This window comes from Anas acuta, chromosome 2 (assembly GCF_963932015.1).
Source record: "Anas acuta chromosome 2, bAnaAcu1.1, whole genome shotgun sequence".
Taxonomy (NCBI): domain Eukaryota; kingdom Metazoa; phylum Chordata; class Aves; order Anseriformes; family Anatidae; genus Anas; species Anas acuta.
Window position 1 is genome coordinate 124,233,060 of NC_088980.1, and position 25,155 is coordinate 124,258,214.

The window sequence follows — 25,155 nt, forward strand, 5'->3', positions numbered from 1 at the left end:
GAGATAGTGCACTGTGTGTGTTTATACATGTTTACCTGCTGAAGTGTTAGGGCTTTGGAGTTGTGTTTTTTGTTTGTTGTGTTTTCTATGGGGGTGGGGTGTGGGGGTTGGATTGCTGCTGTTCTCTCCTTACTCCAGCTGCACTATTTTTAGTAACTAACAAACGGGTAACTGCAGTTCCTCTCCTATCAACAGAAAGATATCCAGCTTGAAGTGGCAAAGCAGCCCAGTTCATACATGCTAGTAATTCTTCAAATAGAAGCTGGTGAGCCAGACCTGGCTTGCTTGTGATGCAACTCACACTTCATTATGTTCATTTTAATGCAGAAGACAGAAGAAGGTGGCTTTGCATTTGAAAACAAGTCTTTGATGGAAATATTGTAAAATAAAAGTGTGATTCCTATCTGTATAATCCTTACAGAACTAATGATATTTATATCTCCCTGTCAGCTACTAGAAAGCACAGAAATAAACTTTCATATCCTAAAAAACTTCCCTCCCCACACATGTACAAAAAAAGACTACACAGTGTTTTACCCAATGCTTCCCCTCAAAATCTTACAAAACTTACATTTCAATAGCTATTGCCAACTTCAAAAACATGCCACAACCTATTATTACAAATTGATATAAAATTAACTTTTCAAGAACCAATACATCTGTGTTCTCAAAAAAAATAAAAATACAATCTCAGAAGCAACAATAAGGTAAATTCACATACGCAATTCAAGCAATTCAAAACAAACATGTAAGTCGACTAATGTATAGCTACATTTGCTGAAATCAGAAATCTTGGGTGAAATAAAGGAACATAGTTTGGGACAGAATGGCAATGGAAAGTTTTGCAGGAGAGGCTGCGCTCAGCAGCACAGGAGTTGAGTCTATGAGACTCATCTCAAAACTCACATCAAAAAAATCCTCTGATATTTCTCAATATATGCAATGTGTGCTGCACAGCTTGTACCCATTCAATAATCCTGGAGAAATACTAAGTGCAGTTAAAATGATTTATTCCACTGAGCTTTTTATTGTATTAATTTATACCCTATGACATCACCGAGCATAGATGTTTAAAACTTCAATTTAATTTGTAAGACAGAGAAATACATAACCTGCTAAAATATAAGTAGGCATGTTATATGGCTTTTAAAGGTGAACTGCTGCTGAAAAAAAAATAACAGCAATATACACAGAATATCCAACACAGATCAAGAAGTAAAATTTCATATTGATTCCATTATTAACTGAAATCCTGCCCCCTGCACTCCCGCCCTCAAATTCAGGTTAGTTCTAACTACTAAAAATGCCCTTTATACGTGACACAGAACAAAACATAGGAGTTCTGAAAGTTTATTTTAAAGGCTTTGGGCAGGCTAAACATTACATGCATGAACTTGCAAAACATTCAAGCTGCTTCTTTGTCTACTTGTAAAAAGCAGAACTTTCTCCCTTATGCTTCCGTCATGTCATGTGAATTTAATAATCAATTTTGTTATGGAAAAAAATAACGATTCCTCTTGTTGGGGGCATAAAACATGTATGCAAACAAGAAAAGACAAACTTGCCCATGCATAAATAATGCTGAAGACAAAAGAGACACTAAAACCCTAACCCCATCACCCTCTTAGGTAAATAAGATATTTTCCCCTTATCTATCAATGATATTAATTCCCAATGATATATTTGATCATAACTAAAAAAAAATAAAATTGCAGCTTTCAACCTTAAGGTAGATCTTAAAAATACGACCCATTCATATAATTCCTTAGTCATCAGGTGACATTCCTAATTTAAAACAACCAATTCCCCCATGTGGCTCCATTATAAGGTGATAGCAAGCACCTCTTGTAATTTAAAGACATCCCATTTTCCTTGAGGTTAACCAGACAGCAAATCAAATAATCCCACAGAGGATTCAGAGAAAGCTTGACCCATTACTGAAGTGTTAAATTAGAATTTCAAAGAGTAACTCCATCATCACCATTCACAGAGATAGCTTCATGTTTCACAGAGGAAGAATTAAAAACTAAGTCAATATTCAGTTTTATCTCCTAACATAAGCAGACAAAAATATTGTAAACTCAAAACAATTTGATTTTGTTTAATAAAATAGCAAAAGGCCATTGCTTCAACAGCAGTTCTTACAATTTCATTAATAAATCACAACACATGTAAATAGCAGACATTTTATTTATATGAGGAAATGAAAAACAAATATTTTTATTTAGGTCACAATGAACTTGCACATTCTGCATATGGAGAAAATAATATGGATTGAGCCCATTTTACTATAAGAAAGAGGTGACAGAGGTGACACTTCACCTCAAGATCAGTGAATTCTTCAGAGAACATCTCGTCAACCTGACACTGAAGAGTAAATACCCAGCTTTCTAGCATGTGTCCAGGGAATAACGCCATTCCTGCTGTTAGCCATACACCATAATTCCCATGGGCATGAGTATCACAAAATTTCCATCACAGAACCCATTCAAGGATGAATGGAAGACCCCATATCCTACAAATGTTTCCAGCTACCTTATCCACATCTGTTGATTAACCAAAAAAGTTGATCAAAGTTCAAAAATATTTTCATAGCTGATACTTGACTTGAATTAAAGATAAAATAAAAAGTTAACTATTCAATGCAAGAAACAGAATAACAGATGCTTCACACAAAGAGCCCATAACCAGCATGGCATGAGGATGGCTAAAGTTATCTGATATCCTGAACAAAGCAGCAAGACAGAATGAAAAACTGGTAATACAATCAGTACAAATTACAATATAGAAACAAACATGCAAACAAATGTTCAACTATTAAAATATTAATAAAAAACATGTGTTGCTCTAGGTATGCACTCACATAAAACCATGTTGCATTAATTCATTGTTTCTCCACTGCTCCACAAGATGTTGTCCATACAAGAAAGTAAGCTCCCTGTTACTGACTTCCTTCCCTGTCAGCAGTAAGCAAGATCAGTTAAAAAACAGAAATGTCTTCTATACACTCAGCTCATGCCCTTTTTTTTCCTTCAGAAAAATCTTCAATTACCAGAAAAATGTTTTTCCCAACATTGGATTTTACATTTTCATCTTCCATGTATTAGTAGTTAGCTCAGTCTTTATGTAAGTCACCCTTATTTCCCCTTCTTAGATTGGAGGAGAAAAAAAGCATGCCTCCTTCCATGAGAAAATTCTATGGTTAGGGATGCTACCTTTCTTTCACCTCTATTTTGATATAACTGAAATAATTTACATAAGTGTAACAGAACAGAACACAGATCACTATGAAAATTTTACCACAAACACTATAGTTACTAAATCAGACAGTCCCAAAGTCACGTCAACACTAAGCCATACGATGGAATATGGTCTCTTCAACCATAATACAAAATAATCACTTAATCTTTTAAATTTTTAAGATTGTATTTTTACCTTTGAGAAACATGCTGTACACAGTTCACATTTTCACTTCTCATTTTCTCTAATGCTAAGAGATATAAAAATGTTGCATTTTGATCTTTTCAGGTTTTCAAGAATTCATCAGTTTTACCTGGCAAAAATTCTTCACATGGGCCTAATCAAAGAATTTGGAAAAAAGGTGGCATAAATTTTCCTGTGGTTGTTGCTACTTATTTTCTATTTTATCTTTATAGTCAAATGTATCCAGTTACTTATGGACAAAGATCTCTCTGACATAAGGAACAGAGCTGTGCCTAGAATGAATTTTTCATTTTAGCCCCTGAACAGGAAAATGAAAGAAAAAAACACACTTTAAACTGTTTCAAGTTGCACGAATTCTCAATTCATCAGTAAAAACGCCCTTGTTTCAGAAAGCTTACTTCATGTCAAAGTAGGGTAAGCCATCTCAAAGCATTAATAGCAACCACAAGGGGATTTAATTGCTAAATATATCTGTAAATGTATACCTTAGCTTCCTTTGCAGTACCTTGCCTGAGAAGACAACCTGATAGGTAGCATATAAATAAATTAAATAAATGGAAGTGGGAAAGCGAAGAAACTTCTGTCCTTTACTGCAAGGCATACACAGCAGGCAGGGTGCTCCAAGCTGAAATCCAGTTCTTCGACAACGTATTTAAGCAAGAATAAAAAGCAAAATTGTTTCAGAGGCAGAGACAGAAAGCTCCAACCAATAAAATATTCAGCAGCCCGAAGGGGGAGCAATCTCCCAGGAGGCCAGAGACCCAAATGGGAATTAGGAGCATCATGCCTCTACCTTGTTGTGTGCTCAAAACAAGGAGGCAAGCAGCAATTTGCCCTCCCACCTCTCCCCCTTCAGCAACCCAGGATGAGCACAGCCCTGCACCCATGCCTGTCAGTGCCCATGTGTGCACGCAGGCACAGGACAGGGCTCTCAGCCCCTGCAGCCTCGCCAGATAACATGGGTTGCACCAGGAGCCATCTCTCATGGCTGCAAAACATGGGCAGCTGGCCAGAGCCTGGCATGCTGCAACTGGACAGGGGAGCAGCACCTGGGGAACGGGGCCAGACCTTGGGAAGCAGATGGACCATCCGCCTCCCCTCAAAGCAGAGCACAGGCTGTGTCAGATAGACAGATCAATAAATACACACACACACACACAAACACTCCAACTCCTATTAGAGTGTCACATGGATCAAGCGGTCGTGGCCCACGGCATCCCTCCTCCTACATTGCTGCCTGGGGGCTTTGGCCAGACAAATGAGCATGGGCTATCCCAAAGTGTTACCACGCTGTATCAGAAGACGACATGCAAAACACCTCTCCAGGAAGCCAGGGGCAGAAGGAAACAGCTCAGAAATGGACTAAAGAAGCAGATACTTTTGGGTAGACCTGTGTGGTGCCAGGAGTTGGACTTGATGATCCTTATGGGTTCCTTCCAACTCAGAATATTCTATGATTCTATAAGAGGAAAACTAAGTAGGAAGCAAGTTTGTAAACTGACATTACTGGAATCAAGTGTATCATCAGCAGGCTGCTACGTTTCTTTTCTTTCTGTACTTTAAATAGTACCCACAATACCTAAAACAGGACCAAAGCACCATATATGTGATTCTAGGCTGATATTCAGAAATAAATCAGTACTATACAGGTTTGCTGTACACACAGCATATCTGACACTAATCAGTGAAAGCAGAAAATGAACAGAACATAATTCATTTGACAATTCATGCTGCAGCACATCACCTGTGGTGTACAATAGTGGTGGTAGCACACTTGGTGTATGACAGCAGCAGAATAGCATGGGCTGTTTCATATAAAATGGCCTATTGTGTTGGTTTTTTTCCTCCTCTTTTCTGTATTTGTGTCACGTATGTTGTAAGTATGGCAATCATAAGTGTTATACAATAGACTCACATGTATTGATCCCCTAGATATTTTGCTGCAGATCAGGAGCTGCAAACTTGAATAACAACAAAAGAGCAGGCTCATAGAGAATGCAAGACCAGAATCACAGTCATGGATGAGGAGTATTTTAAACACTGGTAGTCATGCATGAAACTTCATGTATCATCAGACACACACAGAATTTATTCCCCTGTAGGATATATTCAGGAAGTTACATACCACAATTCCTGACAGGAAAAGTTTTTTCATGACTCTCTTCAGCTGTACTGAGCAAAGCAGGATTTGTCAAGAGAAGCCAAGCAAAAAAAAAATGTCTGAAAACTGGAAGGCCATAAAAATTAACCCAAGTGAAATTTAATACATGTTGGCCACCTACCTTCAGAGGAATATAGATGTTTCAATCCCATTTTAAAACACTACTAACTTTGCCACCACACGGTAGTTAGAGTCAAGCTTACACCCTGGACAAAAAAATAAAAATCTCACTCTTATGACTGTGAAATAGGTGCCTAGAGATTGAAGGACAAAGGAACCCAAAGCAAAAATGGATCTTCAGTTCAACGGGTTACTTGTAATGATGATTCAAAGTTTACATGAAAATATCAGAATATAAGCAAAAGAAAAATATACTGGAAGTACACAAATAGAAACATTTTAACTCAGTATGACATTACTGCAGTCTCCCTCAAGGATGAACTGATTTGTGATACCCACTATAAAACTAACTCTCTTCTCAATTCTAATTTTAAATGTTCCTAGATTGCCTATTGCTGTCACTTTGAAAGATATGGAGCTTGGTGTATACTGAACACTTTAGTTTATTGAACTGGGACTACTGAAGGAACAAAAGCACAGATAATGAAAAAGAGGAAGAATCTGGATCATAAGTTACTAGACACACATACTAAAATCTGATCTCTATGTAGCCAGGTAACCACAAATGGCTGTCCTTTCTGAGGAAGGAAAATATTCAAATACCTTTTCTCTTTCCAGATTGTTAAGATAAGGTGTCTTGTCTATGCATAGTTTAAGAGATATTTCTAATCCAACTTAATATTAAAACTTAAAATCTGTAACTTATCTGAGACTGTATTTTTCAACATCCAAAGTTTATTTAAAAATTACAATTTCTTGCCAATCCAGTTAATATAAAGGTAAATTAATCAGAGAGAAACACTGTGCCACACTTTAGATTAACCAGCTGCAAATTTGCTTACTATTCTTGTCACATAAGTCTTCAGACTTTAACATCCCAGCATTGTGGCATGATAAAAACTCATCAACTTTAATGTACAGAAATATCCATGAACCTCAAATTATTGTACTATAATGCTGTCAAATAAACAGACTACTGGAATTCAATTTCCAGAAAGCCAAGGCAAAATCTACTGGCCTTAATCTGAAATACCAGTGTCATTTTCAAGCCCTGTATTTAATTAATACTATTTGCTGTCAAGAGCTGAGCTGGGTAAATATTTCACTCTTCCCAATTCAGGGGCTAAAGGCAGGCCCAGAGGAAAATTTGCCCGAGTAAATGCATCTCATCTTCTTTGATGATGCAAGTGCTCAGTTGTCCTGTTCTTGACCCCTTTAGAATTCCCAGGCTCCAATACCACTGGTACAATGTCATCAATCTATATTTAAAATATATATTGATTTTCCACAGACAATAATGACAGCTATTCCTTCTGCAAATGCACATATAGTATACCTTTGCCCACAGAAAAACGTTCCTATCAAGGTAAGAAATGAAAAAATCTTACTAAAGCCCATTACTAAGTCAAAACCAATATTTAAGAAGTGAATAAAATCAAGTTAGAAATCTCATTTCCTAAATATTTTTTATATATCTCACTGAAACTGAAATGTTAGAAATAATCTTCCTGGATATAGCTAGAAAAGGCAAATTTCAATCAATTGAATGATAGTGTTTTCAACAGTCCTTGATATATGAAGTTTGGTTCTATCAGTTCAGTAAGAAGTTCATTGACAGAGAACTCCATTTAAGTCCATTCACAGTAATTAATGAGTTTTACATATTTAAGGACAGTTCAGTCCAGACCTGCAACGAATTTGGATGTTGTGGCCTCAAAACTATTAAAGTAGTTTTAATCTGCCTTCATTATTAACAAATCTAGATCTGCTAGTTGCAAGGATGATGAGATTTCCCTCTAACTCTGTTTTCATTAATTTTAAAGGAAATGGAATATAGTATATTTGTGTAAATTTCAACTCTCCCACACAATAAAAACCAAGGATTTCCATAATCTCCCACTTGTAATTCAAGGAAGGAAATAATAATAATATATGGGTCAATTTAATAAATCTTAATAGATGCTCATTTCTCTACCTCTGTGGAACATTTTCACTGTACCACCCACACAGAAAGTTTGCTCTCAGATTAGCAGTATCGTTTTAACCCTGACTGCATTAAATTCACTATAATCAAGCATCTACTTTTATAGGCATCTTTATAGGCAATTCATGTTAACTGTCGCTACTGAACAGGAGTGACTGAAAACAGAAAAATCTGATCATATTTCACGCAAAACAGAGCTCCTCAGTTTTGAGGTCTAAGAAATGTGACCACATTCTCTTTATTTAGCACTAACCAATTCAAACTAGGTTAAAACTGCCTCAGATTCCTCTTCAAATGAGAAGACCTAAGTCAGAAAAAAATATGACCATCTTGTGATCAATAACTGTTTTACTTCAAGTATTTCCAAAATACAGACTCTATAGGAGTTAAGGTGCAGTGAACTCACTCCTGAGATTTTGGTGGGCTCCATCCCAGCACAACTTTGCATTTTGATAGAAGTGATCTTTTTTATTTATATTTACATTACACATACATTTTTATTTATATTTCATACATGGAACCTATTGTAATCTTTCCTCACATGCATCTTCAAACTAACAGTGAACACTCTTAAAACTGTCTTCAACATAAGGTACTTTTATTTTCAGTCTTACACTGTGTTTTCTGACAGCACTCCCTTCACACATAGGCATATTAGGAGGACACAGTCAAAAAATGGGACATCTGTCAGAATTTTATCTATGACTGCTGTGAGCAACAACGAGTACTACAACTCATAACAAACAGATGAATATTTTCTATGCATCACACTTGACACTAACTACAACACAAATGCCAATGAAATCACTACAAAGTTGGATTGAAACAGACTCTCATCAAGAGTGACAGAAAAGTGAGATTCCTCTACTCTGCATTTTTTATTTTTTTCCCTGTGAAACATTCACTGCAAAAGACATAATTTCAAGCAGAAAGAAAAGGCGAAAGAGACAGAAGATGTTTTCTGACTGAAAACCTTTAAATTAGGAACTAAGGTTAGTATTTTTATCTTGGTGGTTTGTTAGTTTAAAAACTAAAGTCTGACTATCTCTAACTGCACACCCTTCTGGTAGGGCACAGCAGCTATCATGTATGACCCTAACCACCAGATTTCCAAGGGTGTAGTCACAAGTTCTAGCACTTACATTATTTCTATATGCTTATGTATATATACACTCTTAAGCCATTGAACTAGTCCAGAACTCAAACTCTAATGCGCTACATTATATTCAGAATATATCCATCCAGTATTGAGCAGTAGTTTCACTTGCTGCAAAGCTTACTGCAGTGGCAGAGAGGCTGAATGCACACAGTTGTTTTACAGTCCCACAACACACAGTCAAACACAACATTTATTCCACAGGCAGCTCATATCAAGAACTGAGGACAGAATTTAAGAGATTCAAGCTGGTATATCTTTTCACAGAATCACAGAGTTGTAGAGGTTGCAAGAGACCTCAAGAGATCGAGTCCAACCCCCCTGCCAAAGCAGGTTACTCAGAGCAGGCTGCCCAGGTGGGTGTCCAGGCAGGCCTTGAATATCTCCAGAGAAGGAAAGTCCACAACCTCCCTGGGCAGCCTGTTCCAGTGATCCGTCACCATGAAGTTCTTTCACATGTTGATGTGGAACCTCCTCTGATCCATTTTTTGGCCATTGCCCCTCGTCCCGTCCCCATAAACCACTGGAAAGAGGTTGGCCAAATCCCTCTGTCCTCCGCACTTGAGATACTTGCAAACATTTTCTAAGTTCACACATTAATAGTTAATATAAATTAATATAATTTCTCTGATATTGCACCGGAGAATGTGAAACTCTGAATAAATAAAAAAAATAGGACTGAAATCCCAGGACTTCAGAAGTCAGTGTTAACACTTCCAAGGATTCAAAGGAACCAAAGTGTGAAGCTATTCCATATCTTATGCAATTCCCTTTCCCTTAGTTATCATGTGAACATGTGGGTAACTATCCATTTTAGAACATTAGGATATTATTTTTGGAGAGCTGCCTCTCTATTTCCAGGTTCATCCTTGGCTTCAAGTCCTCTAATGGATTTATTTTTTTTTAAACTGTTTTCTTCCTCACTGTTATAACCACAGGCTTCATATACAAATATTTACCTCTTAGTTGCTCACATTAAAAGCTTTGAGCTTTTCATAAACAGCAACTATGTTTTATTTAGTATCTGCAAAGGTACCATATTACTTTCTGTCACTGTATCAACTAAACAAATTTGGAATTTTAGTGCAGAACTTAGCAGCACTAAGCAAAGAAAGTTTTTTTTTTCCCACTCACATTAATTAATTAGGAAAAAAGGCAATTATATGCAAATTGCTTTTTATTTGAATATTTACCTTTTTCAGTCTTAACCTAATGCATTCTCTGTTTGATAGAAAATTGCAATCAAGACAACTGAAATGAAAACAAACATGCTATCAATTTGACAACAAAATTTCATGTTCTCTATGGGAAATGTTGGCAGTGACATTTTTCTTTCTTCATTATTCATACCTAACTCATTCTATTATGAGTCTTTTATTCACTAGAAAAAGAAAAATCAATAACTTATTTTGAGATTCTTACTTTCCTTTTTTAAATAAATTAATTTAAATGATCACAAAAATAACTTATTATTGAGAAAATCTGCATGTACACAGTACGATCATTATGCATCTCAAGTAAGTAGTGTAAATAAATAATATAGTGTAAGCAATAAGTGTAACTAAATAATAAATAACATCTACATGGCACAACATTTTCAAGTTAATATATAAACAAACTATTCAACCAGTATTATGAAGTCTATTGAATGCAATGAACTGCAAATTCTTATTATTAGAAAAGCCAAGGAAAAAGGCAGAAAAACAGAAGCACTGAAAAGCTTCTTAAATCTCATTTCAGTTTAAAGAAAAGCATTGTTACTTTGAAAAAAAAAAAAAAAAGAAAGCTCAATGTAATTAACAAAAGAGGAAATGATACTTGATGTAGACATACATAATTTTACCCATAAATGGCTGGCATTGTATAAACAGCTATGCCCCAAAAAACCCAAACCCTTCTTAGTTGGCTCACTCCCCACCTCTATATTTAGTGTGCAAGCCTCAAAAATACATATTTCTGACCTTAATAAGTCACTCTATGTGTTAAAAGACAACATTTATTCATGAGTACCCTGAAAAGGTTCTCACATAAAATCTCAAATGCGTATTTGTAAAAGATTTATACCAAGTGAGTGTATTGATATATTAAACATACCTAAAATAAAAACACAGCATTTATATTCTACTTTCTTTCACTGCACTACCAAACTATTATTAGTCTGCATTTAAACAATCCACAGGGGTCCTGTTTTCTAATTCTCAGTGGTATTATCCCTTCTTGTGAGCAGAGTTAAACAGGCACAGCACTGCCTGATGGAGCCATCAGACAGTAATTCTTGAGCAACAAGCAGTTTAAGTCATCAGTGTCATTATACCTATTTCAGCCCTCAATTTAAGTAATTTATTAGTGCAGATAGTTGGATGGAAAAGCTTGTATTACTTCATACTCAACCTTCACAGAAAGACAGACCATAATCAGCACATTGGAAAAACACCAGTTCCTTCGTTAAAAGAATGAAGTATCAAACAAACTTCACGTGCAGGAGCATCACATATTTATCCCCTTCAGCCTTAGCAGAACAGAGTACCGTTCCTGGTCCTGGAGCTAAAGCAAGGTCCCTGCTTTCATAACCAGTTCAAGCATAATTGTTGAAAGTGTCTAAAATGTTCGTATTTCCTCTGACTGTATTATCACACGTTACTTAATACCAGGGTTTGTTCTGCTGTATCCACACAATCACTTTAAGATGTCTCACATCAAATTCCTCAGCAAAGGACATAAAACTGTAAGGTGGTCTAATTAAACATGAGGGAGAACTCACCAAGACACAGCAAGGCAGGCAGGGAGTTCTAGAGGCTGTGTGTGTGAGGGACCCCAATACTCAGATGCATCTCAGATATGCTGTGAACAAAATTGAGAAAAAAGATTAGTGTTTTATTTTTTTTAGACAGGCAAAGAAAAATGAAAATACAATGGCTAGCACATCTCACTTTTAAGCATAACATCACGAGGGAAACATTATGTGTGTTGCAGAACATTATCTCTTTTTCCAGACACAACAATGTCCTTCTAGTCGCACAATCACTCCAGGCACACAGCTTCCTCTTTACCTGCTACCTCCTGCAAATTTGCAGTGATATGAACTAGGATGTTTAAATTAATTTACATGGTATGTAGTCCTTGTTTTCACAAAAGAATCTGTGGGAACTCTCTGCAAAAGTGCTTGGTTCCTTTTTTGGTTGACTGCTTGGCTGGCTGACTTTGTAACATACGAGTTTCAAATCTCTAAAAAGGAGAAACTGGTATTTTTTACAAAATGCTTCTCAAACATTATTAAAAATTGTATGTGTAGAAGCATGTTTCTTCTCCACTTACAAGACCTCTGACTTGAATGATGAGTATTGGTGGACAAATTAAAAAACAACCAAAATCAACCAACCAGCAAACAACAAATCTCTCTTCATTACTACAGAACTTAAGATACCAGAAGAGCAGAAGACAAGCATCACAAAGCAATGTATATTTCTTCAGGAAAGAAGAACAGGTGGGTAATAGTAACATGACACTGTCCATAGAAATATTATACCTGGACTCCTGTTTGTAAGCCAGACAAGTACTGTATGTCAAATATATCCAAGCAAGCTACCAAAAAGTTTTCTAACTTGTCTTTCTCAGCAGAACATAAAGAAAATGAAAGATAAGCTATGATAAAACAAAATAATAACAACAACAAAACAATAACAAAAAGCACTAATTATGCCTCAAGAAAAGTGGGATTTCTAGACAACTATATGATTCCTGTCAATATCGCCATCTCACAAAAAATCTTCTTCAAATAAAATCTGTTGATTTTTTTTCTAGTTCAGACAGGATATCACTACAGTAACAGGTTATTCAGAGGACCCACTAAGAAAATAATTGTTTTTGTATAAAATACATCTACAGAAGATCTGAAAACATTACTGTCTCAGAAATGCCTAAGAATTATACAAGGTCTACAAAACATTTTTTTTTTAATTTTTATTTTGGTTTTGCAGTTTGCCCTCATTCATGCAAAACACGGTCATGTCTTGGGGTAAAATAAGTAAAATACCAGATCATTTGGCACTTTAGCAGGAATTACAAATTTTGCCAGACACCTGCAGTCCAGAGGGATTCAGTAAGGAGAAGCCACTACCCAAGCAGATGATGAGGCATAGCCACTGGGTGCCCTTCAGGCCAAAGGCAGAGAGCAAGGGCTTCATCTCCAGCCATGGTGGTATGGCCCTTTTCCATAGGATTGCAATAATAACAAGAGTGTCTGTGCAGACAGAATTGTTTTCCATTCATCTCCCAACTTTAGAAGGGCTGAATCCTCCTCCTCATGACCATCTTTTCAGCTGCTGCACACCAGCAAAGGAGGATGGGCACTACTCAAGTACCATCTTGCCTCTCAACCACGAGTATGGCTGGTGTTTTCCTCCTGCTAGTTTATTTTGGGGTCCTCATCTCCTGATCTATGTGGCCTTCCAATATCACTGCTCAGAGTCTGCACATGAGTAACATGATTCCCAATGACTCCTCTACAGCTCACTGGGCACAGTGCCACAATGATGAAAGATCAGCAGAATTTGTCATTTCCATTTATTTTTTTTCCTATTTGTATAACATTTTAAATAATAATGATAGGGCTGACTGAAAACCAAGACAATACATGACAGTTTCATAGGTTAAATACTTTCTTTTTAAGTAAGTCTTAAATTGTACATAAACCAGTGATAAGCTTGATGTATCCAAACGCATGGTATATTCCAGATTTATACTTCTAATTAAACTAGATTATCAGTGAGGAAAACTGATGAACGCTGCACACTGAAGTTACCTATTATTCCTTGTTTTCCTTTCTCAAGGAAATAAAAAGTTTCTGAAATAAAAAGTGAAAGCAACCCTGGAACAAGGCACTGCTAGTACCTATTCCCCTGCAAGTCAAACCCACAAGAATCCGAAGGTTCTTGGGATGCCCCTGAAAACTGAAGAGAAACTACCCTTGCACAAAGCCAGCTTTCACAGTAATATACTTTTAATGGTGGTGCTCAAAGACCTGTATGTAGGCCTTTTTCTGAGGCCTATATGATGAAAGAGCCTCTGCCCTAAACAGTGTACAAATTATGACTTACATTTATGATATAGAAATCATAAAAATGATTTAAATTATGATATAAAAACGGAATATATCATAGTTACTATTCTGCACACTTGTAGCTTTCCAACACCACCGTTCAATCTTCCATAGACTGGAGTGTAAAAGAAAACTTTAAAAAGGCAAACATAATAACTAAGTGCAACTGATAAGGCCCAAAATAATACTCCATGACTTCAAACCACTTCACATATTTATTTCCATTCTTTCACAATAATTTATTTTCTACAGTGCAAATAGACATCTGTATTCCAGCTACCTGTAGCAGTGTAAGATATGTTACCTTCTTGCCCCATAAAGACTAAGTTGTGAAGAGAACAAAATATCAACTCTACAAGCTATGGTTTAGCTAAAAATAAGGGAGTGCAAGACAACCACTTTCAGACATACGTGCAATAGACCTTTATTTAATACATACAAGCTTAGTGAATATATTTTTTTGATCACATACAGTCTTCAGATTCCCTCACTCCTATGCTAAGAAATGGTCTTTAAAGTAACATTATTGTCTGTTAACGCTAATTTCATGCAAAACCATAGCAAGAAAACATTCCAAGGCCTCACTAGTAATGCAGTATCTTTGTATCAAAGTAAGCTGTGATCCTTAAAAAAAAGGAAAGCTTTAAACTATGTTACTAGAGCTGCATTTTAGAGCCAGCAAAGTATCAACAGGTTGACTTAAAAAAAAAAAAAAAAGAATAAAATAAAGGCAACAAGTATCCTAGTTCTACTAAAATGAAATCACATAATCCTGGTTTTAAATTCAGATATCTTCAAAAAAATATAAATATGTAGACTTGACTTGAAGAAGTATTCTTCTTGAAACTGCAATTGAAATTAGATAATGCAATTTAAATTAGATAAAGTAAATAACGTATTCACCTGTATAAGCTCCCAATCTTTCTACTCAAAGAAACTCTTCTAAGAAATTGATAGGAAAGGAAGAGGACATCACTCGTTTCTCTGGAGACCAAGGTACAAATTTGTGTAAGGGCAGCAAGTGAAATTAGTTGAAGATAATTGCATTTATTTCTGGGAATAACCTCAGTGGTTGGTCTACAAGCCCTGACATTACTTTAGAAACAGTAAAGGATGGAAACTGAAGAGCTGCCTGGCAAACTCAAAACAGGGTGGAAGGAGTGTAATGGAAAGTAATCTCCACTGTAAACCAGGTGATGTCTGAACTCTCACTTGCACAGGTATGAAAAGCATATGACCTTGACTTTTTTTTTTTTTAAATTTGATTCTGTCACACAGATATGCAATGAATTTGTAAGTTCATAAACTACCTGCAATAAAAGTGTCAGTATATACTATCAAATTTATTCATAGGCAGAACTTCCTCCTTCCTCATAAAGTTTTCTTTTTAAATGCAATTTAGTACTTCCTACATAATCTGTGAGGTACAAATAAGTGACAAACTACATTGTTTTTAATTGGAGTAATTTTCTTCAAAATCCATTTGTAAGGCTCATTAGAGATCAATACTGACAGCAATGAAAAACTAAATCTGTTCACACACAGATGAATTACCACATGGACAGAATAGGATTCCATAATAATTCTGACCTAACAAGTAAAATGTTATTTCACTTTCCATCCCCATTCTTCAATCCCAGACTTTTCCACTGAGGCAGCCAATAAAGCAGCCAATTGTGATATGTCCACTATAAATCCTACCAAAGAGCAACAATATGTCTTACATAGCTCACTAAAAAAGCATCAAAATAGCAACACTCAGTCATCACTACATCAGATATATGATCTCACTATATCCAAGGATCCCCCCCCTCCCCCCCATAGAAGCTCATGTGACCTGTACTACCTGAGATTTATGGATAAATCAACATTTTCGGTAAATATCTTTAATTTGTCCCTGCCCTTTCATTAATACATTAATGCTTTCCATATATTTTGCTAAAATAGTCCATGTTATATTATCCTTTCTAAATAAGAAGTAACTTCAAGTTAAAAAAAAAAAGAAAAATGTAATTAGGATTTGCAGAGGGCACTGCATCCTACCTGTAAAAAGCAGAGGCATATTACAAAAAGGCTCCTGAAAAATCTAATCACAGCGCACTCACTGAAAGAGTGAGATTTACTATCAGTTATAGCTGTGAAAATGAGAGCAAAGAAAGAATAATATATGCCAGTAACTGTATTAATGGGAGATTGTTATGGAAGCCATTTAAGGAAATGCAAGGCTTGGAATGGTATAATGATGCAGCTGCAGAAGAAAAAAAAGGTCTGTATTGTTAATGTGTTGTTGTATAGCTTTAGACATTTAAATTAATGAACTAATTTCAAACTTCAAAAAGCCAAGCACCCCAGTGACCATACACTTTCTGTAGGAATTGTGCCTGTATTATTTCCATAAAACTAAGTAAAATTTCTATTGCACTTAACTTGAATAACATTTTATTTCCATAGAACAAGATTGAAAAATCATAAATATTAACAAAATGTAATGCAGTGAATCCACCACATTCAAGACGTATTTTTTGAGCTATTCATCAACCCAAAGTAATTTTATAAAGCAACAAAAGTATTCTAAATGCTCAGGAGAGGAAACACTGTTCTAGGTAATAAGTAAATGTAGGACTGAGCAGAAGAAAATGAATTTCTTCCACTCAGTATTAACATGAATTTACATAATGAAAAAAACTATTTCTGAATACTCACATCACTATACTGACAAGATTGGTTTGTTTTGGATTTTTTGTTTGTTTGCTTAAGCCCTTATTTAAAAATACACCATGATGATTTGTGGTGTTGTTTTTTTGTTTGTTTGTTTTAGCTTGGATTTTTATTTTATTTTTAAATGCTGCACCCTAAATTGATTGAACTATACAAGCTGTCATTTTCCATGTCCCATTTCTACTTGGTATATTTTGAAGAGGCTAAGCTACTGAATCATTAAAAATAGGGAGTGTTTGCATAATGCAAATACTGCTGACAAACTATTAGCCTCAGAACCAGTAAGCTGCTTTAGTAATATGTAACCACTGATGTAACATTACAAATTATTCTAACTACTCGAAGTTACCATTTCACCTATATGCACGCCTGTTCAAACTGCAACTCCAACACAGAGCAGGATTCCTTGTGTTTCATGTTTCCCCTGAAATCTTAAAAATATTATCAAAATGCTATCTATAACAAATATGTGAAGTGTACGTTATCTAAGCTCAATTACCCTGACGGGTAAAAGTCAAAGAATACTTCTGTAAGGTTTAAATTCCCAGGAGAAGAAAAGCTCAGCTCCTGTCTGCAAGCACACAATGGAATCACAGCTGACGATGCACATCTTTTTCTGGATGTCTCCATATGCTCAGGAGGGTTCCCCCCCCCCCCCAGTCCCTCCCTGTTTCTCCCTCTCCGCCTCCCTTGCTCTCAGCATTACATTGACAGATTTGTCTTTATCTGCCACCAGGAGCATGAGAATGTTTTAACAACTAACACAAATAAAGTAGTGCACTGAACTTCACCTTATTTAAAAATAAAAATAAGGGATCCTGCCAGAGTAGCCATCTGTAACTAAATTAGCTAATAGTAGAAAGCGAGTGCATGAATGGATGCTGTAATATAGCTTCTACAAAGTAAATATCAACATTACTCTGTCCTTAGCTTAAAATGCTAAGTCACACACCAGGGTATATACCGTGCAACAACACATCTCACCTTTGGCCTCAGAAGCCAGAAGCCAAACACAGAAATAAAAGAATACTGAACATTTTAATGTAGGTAAGAATTCTGAAGAAAACGCATGGAATTCATTAAATACTTTATACGTACTTGAATACAAATTGCATTGTTTAGAGAGGCTAAGCACAGCAAACATACAAAAAATGAATGTGGCAGAAACAGCATTAGCTCAGTATTGCCTTTCTTCAATGCACAATCTATTAGTACTGAGCAGACAAAGAGAGTTACATTTATACTTGAATTTGGCACCAGTCTCACGCTCAGCTTTTTCTCTTCAATGGGCTGACAGCATCCTCAAGGCTTTAAGTCTCACAAGCCTCTGCAATTTCCACAATTCCCATTTCAGGTGCTACCAAAACTCGGGCTCGATGTTGATCCCCAGATTTTGCCAATAAGACAGTGACATCAGCAACAAAGGGAAGGGCCAGAAGACTGTGGGCATTGTAGTAGCAGCTGTCTTTCCCAATGACTTTGTTCTTCCTGCTGAAAAAACCTGTGCTCTCTGCAGATGGACTAGCTCTTACTCTCTTTCAACGATGGAGGGAAGTGTTGAACATCAACACTTTCATTCTCATGACAGAGCCTTGCAGACTTACAGTGAGCAAGCTGTAACCTAAAGGATTATAAAAACACAACTATTCTTAAATAATTAATCTTGACTTCATGGCTTCAGTTTAATACAATACACTACTTCCTATGTGAACAAATCCCTAATATTTTCCCATTTTTGTCCAAGGGGAACAATCTTTGAACATTTTCACTCTCAAATGATGTAGCTATGGTTTAAGAGCTTAAAACTGAATTGTTTTATTCCAACAGTATCATTCTTGATAGGAATAATGTATTCCTTCCTCAAATGTCTTGAGTTTCAAATATAGCACTGACACCACCAGGACACACAAAGAGGAACATAAGAGCTACACATCTTGCAAAAAAGCATCTTCAGAAACTACAGAGATACTCATGAAGTATCAATGTAGTATATGGATCCTTTTGCTAGTAAAGACCACAAGCTTGAGAAAATATAAAGTTGAGAAACCTTCAGCTTTTATGCGAAATGAAAGAAGTTGCTGGCTGAAAAAAAATGACATGATTACACCACCTTTGTCAGGCATTTATTGCATAATGCTCACCAAAATGAGATACAAACATTGTAAAAATTACACGATTCTTCAAATACTTGTATGACATTTAGGATTAACCGTTCTTTTTAAAACTGCTCTGAATATTTCTGAGGGTTGATTCCATGACTATTTTGCTCAAGACCCCAGATCACAAACGGACATTAAGTTTATCATAGCACCTTTATAAACTTAGGGAAGAACCTGGGGAGGGCAGGGGGGCAAATTTACATCTTTTATCTCCTGGGACACAGTGGAGCCAACTTCTGTGTTCCAGTGTAATACAGCTACTTGAGGGCTATATTAGAAATGTCAAAGTAAGGAACACAAATGCATGGGTGTCCACGCATGCTGCAAACATAGATGTATGTGCAAATTTGCATGAGCCTGATGTACCCTATTTATGACGCCACTGCTGATGTAAACAAGCAAGTGTTCTGAAAACTACGTAGGAGGTGCAGTACCACACAATCTGTGGTAAAACGGCCAATTTTCATTCACAGGGGTCCTACACTTTTCATAAGGGAACAAGAGCCCCGCTTTGGGGAATAACAGCTTAAATGTGAGGCTCTCGAGGGTGCCCAATGCTGCCATTTCTCTGCGAGCACCCAGCACAGTGGATCAGGAGCTCCCCCTGCCCAGGCGGCCTCTCAGAGGGATCCCCCAGGAGAGGAGCCCACCAGGTGGCCCAACACTGCTATCAGGTTGTAAGGAGCGAGGAAATTAACCGGCCAGAGTTGACTTTATACTTCAGTAGGTAAAAACCCAAAGGGATGAGAACAAATGACTGCCACCAGGCACAATGGCAGCGAAGTAAGAACAGCGACAAGAAATGCTTTAAGTAAAAAGAGTGGCAGCCTTAAACTGCCTACTTATTTACAGTGGCAATAGAGCTTTGCTGTAACTGTCATAGCCAGACACAATACGCTGAGCTCAAACTATTCTTAAACAGCATAAAAATATTGCAGGAAGCAGGTGAACAGGCTTTATAACCGAACCGACTACCCCGAAATAAAATAAAAGCATAAGGAGAAAACCCAGCGATCGATTACTGCCCAACAAGCAAGCCGGCCTCCTTTCACAAGGAGGCTGCTTCCTGGCTAAATTACAAGTGCATTCAGACAGCGGGCTGCACGCACACACACACTTCAGGCACAAGTAGCGAGGGTGAGACCAGCTCGGACCCCGCGGCTCCGGTTACACCGCGGTTACTCCGCGGTTACTCCGCGCCCGGCGGCCCCCGAGGAGCGCGGCGGCAGCGGGGGGCCCGCAGCGCCCCCGCGCTGCGCGGAGGGAGGAGGGTTTGGGGCACCTCTCCCCCCTCGCCCCAAAAGCCTGGGGCCCCGCTCCCGGCGCTGCCACCACCGCCGCCGCCGCCGCCCCCCCGTCCTTGCAGCCCCGCGGTGAGCGCGGCGCCGCCCGCCCCGCCCGCACGGGGACCCCGCGCCCAGCCGGCTGCCATCCCTCCTCCTCCTCCTCCTCCTCCTCCTCCTCCTCGTCCTCCCCGCCCCGCGCACACACGCAGCCACACGGCACTGCGGCGGCCGGGCCCCCACCCCACCCACCCCTCCCGGGAGGCGCCGGCGGCCGCCCCGGGGCTGCGCGAACGCGGAGCCTCCGCGGCTCGGCTCAGCCCGGCCCGGCCCCGGCTCGGCTCAGCCCGGCCCGGCGCGCACACGCAGGCGCAACCCCCGCGCAGAAAGTTCGCAGAAGTTGCCCGCTTTGCCCCCTCCTTCCCCCCCGCACGCCCCGGCCCACCGGGAAGGGCAGAGGGCACCTGGAGGAGCCGAGCAGAGCCGAGCCGGGATGGGAAGGGAAAAGGGAAGCGGGGTGGGTAGGTGGGGGGGGGGGGGGCGTAGGGGGAACGGAGCGGCCCCCAGCCGTTGTCAGCCGGGGGAAGGGGAGGGGGCGAACACCGCCCTGCTCCCCAAATCAGCCCTTTTGTCAGCGGGGAGGGAGAGACCCTCCCTGCAAGTTTCCCGTGCGAGGAGGGGGGGGGATCCTAAACACCCCTCTGAAATCCCCCCTCCGAACCCCGCTCTGCCCCATGCCCTCCCCCGGCGGATGCCCGCGCCCCCCCGCGGCGCCCCCTGCCTTCCCCCCACTTTCTCCCCCCGGCAGCCGCGGGGAGGCGGCTCCCCACCTCCGGCCGGCCTGGCCGCAGCAAAGCGACCCCCCCCCCCGGCCCGGCGGCGGCAGGGTGCGGTGCATGCACCCCTCGACCCGCCCCCCCCACAACGGGGGGGGGGGCGTCCCGGGGCAGTACCCACCCTCCTCCCCCCCCAAAAAAAAAAGGGGGTGTGCGCGCACGATGCCCCTTCGAGGGGCAGCCCCGCAGCCCCTCTTCCCCTTCACCTCCCCGCCGAGGGGGCCGCGACCCCCGCCCGGTTCCTCCCCCCTCCCCGGCTCCCCTCGGCCGGCGTCAGCGCGGGGGCAGCCGCCCGCCAACGCCGCCCCTCCGCGGCCCCGGGCGGCCCCCGGTGCCCGTCGGGGAGGCGTGGGGGGGGCCCGGGGCACACCCCCCCCGCCGAGCACGGGGCCGAGGGGGGCGTGCGGGAGCCGGTACCGGGGTCAGCGGCGTCCCCCGCGGCCGCCGGCGGCGCTGACCTTCGCTTTGTAAGCCGAAGCTGAAGCTGGGGCTGCGGCCGCCATGTTCCCGTTTTAATAACTGCCTGCTTGTTTATTTCAATGCAGAGACCCTCCCACCACTCGCCCTCCTCCTCCTCCTCCTCCCCTCCTCCTTCTTCTACCCAGAGGAGGGCTGGACGGGGAGGAGGCGGGGGGAGGCACAAGGCACTCCCCCCCCTGCCCCCGGGCACAGCGGCAGCGGCCGGGCCCCGCGCTGGGGGAGGCCGAGCCGAGCCGAGCCGATCCCAGCCGGGCTGGGTGGCACCGAGGCGCCGCCACCCCCGGCCGATGTCCCCCCGGGCCGCGGGGCCGTCCCGCTGCCCGCCCCCGGGGACAATGGCAGCCCCGCTCCCCCCAAGCCCTGCACCCACCGGGGGGAAAAGGGGAGGGAGAGGGGGAGAAGAAAGGAAAAGAAAGAAAAAAAAAAGGAAAAAAAAAAAAAAAAGTCCTTCGCCCTCACAGGGCGAGACTTTAAACGCAGCCCGCTGCGGGACTGGGGAGCTTCCCTTGTAGTGGCCCGTCTTCACCATAAAGAAGGGGGTGGTCTTATTTCCCCCCCCCCCCCAAAACAAAATAAAAAATTAAAAAAAAAAAAAAGGAAAACGCGTTGCGTGCAAATTGTGGCACCGCCGCACAACCGTGCAGCAGCACCGACTCTCTCGCAGGATGGGGAGATGCGAGTTAAAAATTATTGAGGGCCGAAGGATGGCTGTTAAACATTGCCCCTTAGTTCTGCAGGCAAGCCGTGATGCAGAAATGCTGTCTTAAAAGATCAGCCTTATGTTTTCACAACTATCACTAATGGCAAGTTATACTCTACAGGCTCTAACAATTGTTATTTTTAATGCTTTCTCACATGAATACGTAGTCCTAAGTTTTTCTGCAGTTATCCAGGCATTATACATAGTTACTGATAGTATGGCGAGCTCAGCAGATACTCTGATACTGTTTTTTTATCATAAACCTTGTTTGGTAGTTACATTTTGCTGTAGTACCAGTGCTGCTTGTGTTTCCCCATGCTCTTGTCTGACTCATTTTTTTGTGTTTGTTTGTTTTGCTTTTTTTTCTTTCTTTCATTCAGTAATAATAGTTCAGTTGTCTCTCAAAACAAATTTAAGGCAAACTTTCTGCCCTGCTTGTTTCCTCTGTCCACTGAAAACTTCTAATATTTCCCCCCTCTGGAGAAAGAACTTCGGTATGGTATAATTTTGTCACATTAGGAAGCTGGGGGGGATGGAGGGAATAATTTACATATGCTTAGCTTTGCTGCTAAATTAACAAGAGTTACTACCTACCCCAAATGCCAACCTTTTAGGGGAGTGCTTTTGGCATCACTCCAAGTGGGCATGCTCCAGTGCTGGGCTGCTGCAACTGGAGAGGACAACTGTTGGGATTGTCCCTGCGCATCGGTCGTGCTCAGGCAGAGAAACTCTTGTGTTTGCAGAAAGCTCTTCCAACTTGCCCATAGACAGGCAGTCAGCAAAGAGATCGAAGGGCTGTTCTGGCTGAAGCACAGAGAACTCAGAATATTGCCTTGAAATAACATGGCAAATGAGAGCAGCTTGTATGTGGAAAGAAACCTGGGGCAAAGAGATAGAGCTTTTCCTCTGGTCTCATTTGTTATATCTGTGCAAATTTCTGTAGCAAATAAGCTAACTGTTATACAGGCAATAATCTCATTTACCTCACGGTCATGATACATTCATTCCCCTATGCGAAATGAAGCAGTGGTCCTCTGGGAAAAAAATAGTGTCTTTGATATTATGACCATAAGCAGTCTAATTTAGAATTGCACAGGTAATTTTAATTCCAGTATTTCTTATTTAAAAATGCTTGATTTTGTCCAACCCTGCACATCCTTCAATGTAACCAAAACTCCTTATTAAATTATTACCTAAATCCACCAGGAAGAGCAAGGCAGGCCTTTTACCTTGCTGCAGTACAAACACAACAGATTGCCCACCTACCACAAATTTTAAGGGTTCAGCACTGAGAAAACCCCTAAGTCTGAAGCAGCTGAGTGTCCTTGGCAAACTGGGTGAGAGAGGGGATTTAACTACATCCACATATGTTTGGATCCTCTGAAATTTGTTATAAGCTGCTAACTCGTGAGTAAATATGTTTTGTCATCTAGGGCCAGAATACAAAACCCTGGTCAAAAATATCACTGTGTACAAAGGCCAGGAATTATGTTATTCCTAATTGCTGTTCTTTAAAGGGAAAGCATCATCTTCCAGAGGGAAAAGGATTCACTAAACACACTTCAGTGCTGGATTTTATTCAGCTTTATGGCTCTTTGAATCCCCTCCAATGTATTGCACCAGTGCTGCATTAAGCTGAGTAGAGATGGGTTTCACTTTTCACAAGAAGCTTCTCCAGTTTAAAACAAGAGCAATATATGCATTCTGTCATCCTCCCATGTTCATCCTCCTCCCACTTAGACTTCTAACCTTGCTGGCTATTTTGTTCACAGCATCACATTGTACAGTCACTTGATTATTCACTGTGATCTGCAAACCTTTCCTGGTGTGAAACTTAACACAGACAGAAGCTTTTAATTCCTTTGAATTTTCAGTGAAGTTTGCTTAAATTCCCTCATCATAACTTTTTTCCCCCCCAGATCAATAAGAAAAAAAAAATAAAAGGAGAATCTGAGTGTAATAATGTTTCACTGATCAGAATAAACATATGTATTCATTTTCTTTTTAAATCCTCCCCCCTCTCCCCCCGAGTGAATTTCTACAAAATTTGGCACACAGAGTAGTGTGAATAAAACTAACATACACAGGAATGTTCTTGCTTGCTTTTCAAATAAGCTGGAAAGTTATTCTTCCATCAGGTGAAAGGCCATTAACAATTTGTTGAATGCTCATGAACTTGGGAAGCCACTTAGGTATGGCTGCTGTCTCATAAAGCTCCATCTCCAGCTTTTACACATAACAAAGAGGGGTTTATGTGCACCTGCTGACATCAGGGCTATATGTAGAGCAGCTGTTGGTGCACAACATTTTTTTCCATGAGCAGCTGCATTTACCCTGTATATTCACTCTGCCCACCTTTATGGAGAACGGAGTCCCCACTTACTCATTAACATTCCCAAGACAACTTAGATATGGTCTTTATGACATCAATTATATGCATAGAGAGAGAGATACTGTATATACCTAACTCAAATCCACAAAGAAATCAAAATGAAATTTTAAATCAGGTAAATCTTCTGTATGATCTTAACCCTCTTTAGGGTGAGGGGACCTGTCAAAATCTTTTGGTTGAACCCTCAGCTCCAAGTAGGGACAATTTTGAAGTTATACCAGCTTTCCCAGTGTCATATCCAGCCAAGTTTTTCTGTCTCTAAGGAAGGAGATTGCACAGCATCTCTGAGCAACCTGTTCCAGTGTTTGACCACACTTGTGAGGTTTCTGGTTTTTTTGTTTGTTTGTTTTCCTTTCTATCTAACACGTATGTTCCAGCTTGTGTCTGTTACCTCTCACAGTTAAAAGGCAACTGTGACCTTCCAAGAAGGCTCCATCTTCTCTATACCTACCCATTAGGTAGCTGAGGAGAACAACAAAATTTCCATCTGCATTCTCTCCATAAGACTGAATAACCCAACCCCCTCAATTGCTACTTGCATGCCATTTGCTCCAGCCACCTCACCACCTTGGCAGCACTTTACTGTATTTGCCTTTTTATATCATTGACTTTTATGTATTCGGG

The 25,155-nt window shown here is 40.1% G+C and overlaps 1 protein-coding gene across 3 annotated transcripts in view; it reads right to left on the reverse strand.

Annotated features, from left to right (window-relative positions):
- Positions 1 to 21,569, reverse strand: part of NCOA2 (nuclear receptor coactivator 2) — a 197,165-nt gene extending 175,596 nt beyond the window's left edge. For 2 of the 3 annotated variants that reach the window (XM_068672055.1, XM_068672056.1), the window contains exons 1-2: positions 21,418 to 21,569; positions 11,627 to 11,706 (exon numbers count right to left, since the gene is read on the reverse strand). The gene's annotated coding sequence lies outside the window, so the exon portion shown is untranslated. Of the gene's footprint in view, positions 1 to 11,626; positions 11,707 to 21,376 lie in introns of all 3 variants that reach the window. The other variant, XM_068672057.1, reaches the window with a different exon arrangement.
- Positions 21,570 to 25,155: the final 3,586 nt, after the last annotated feature.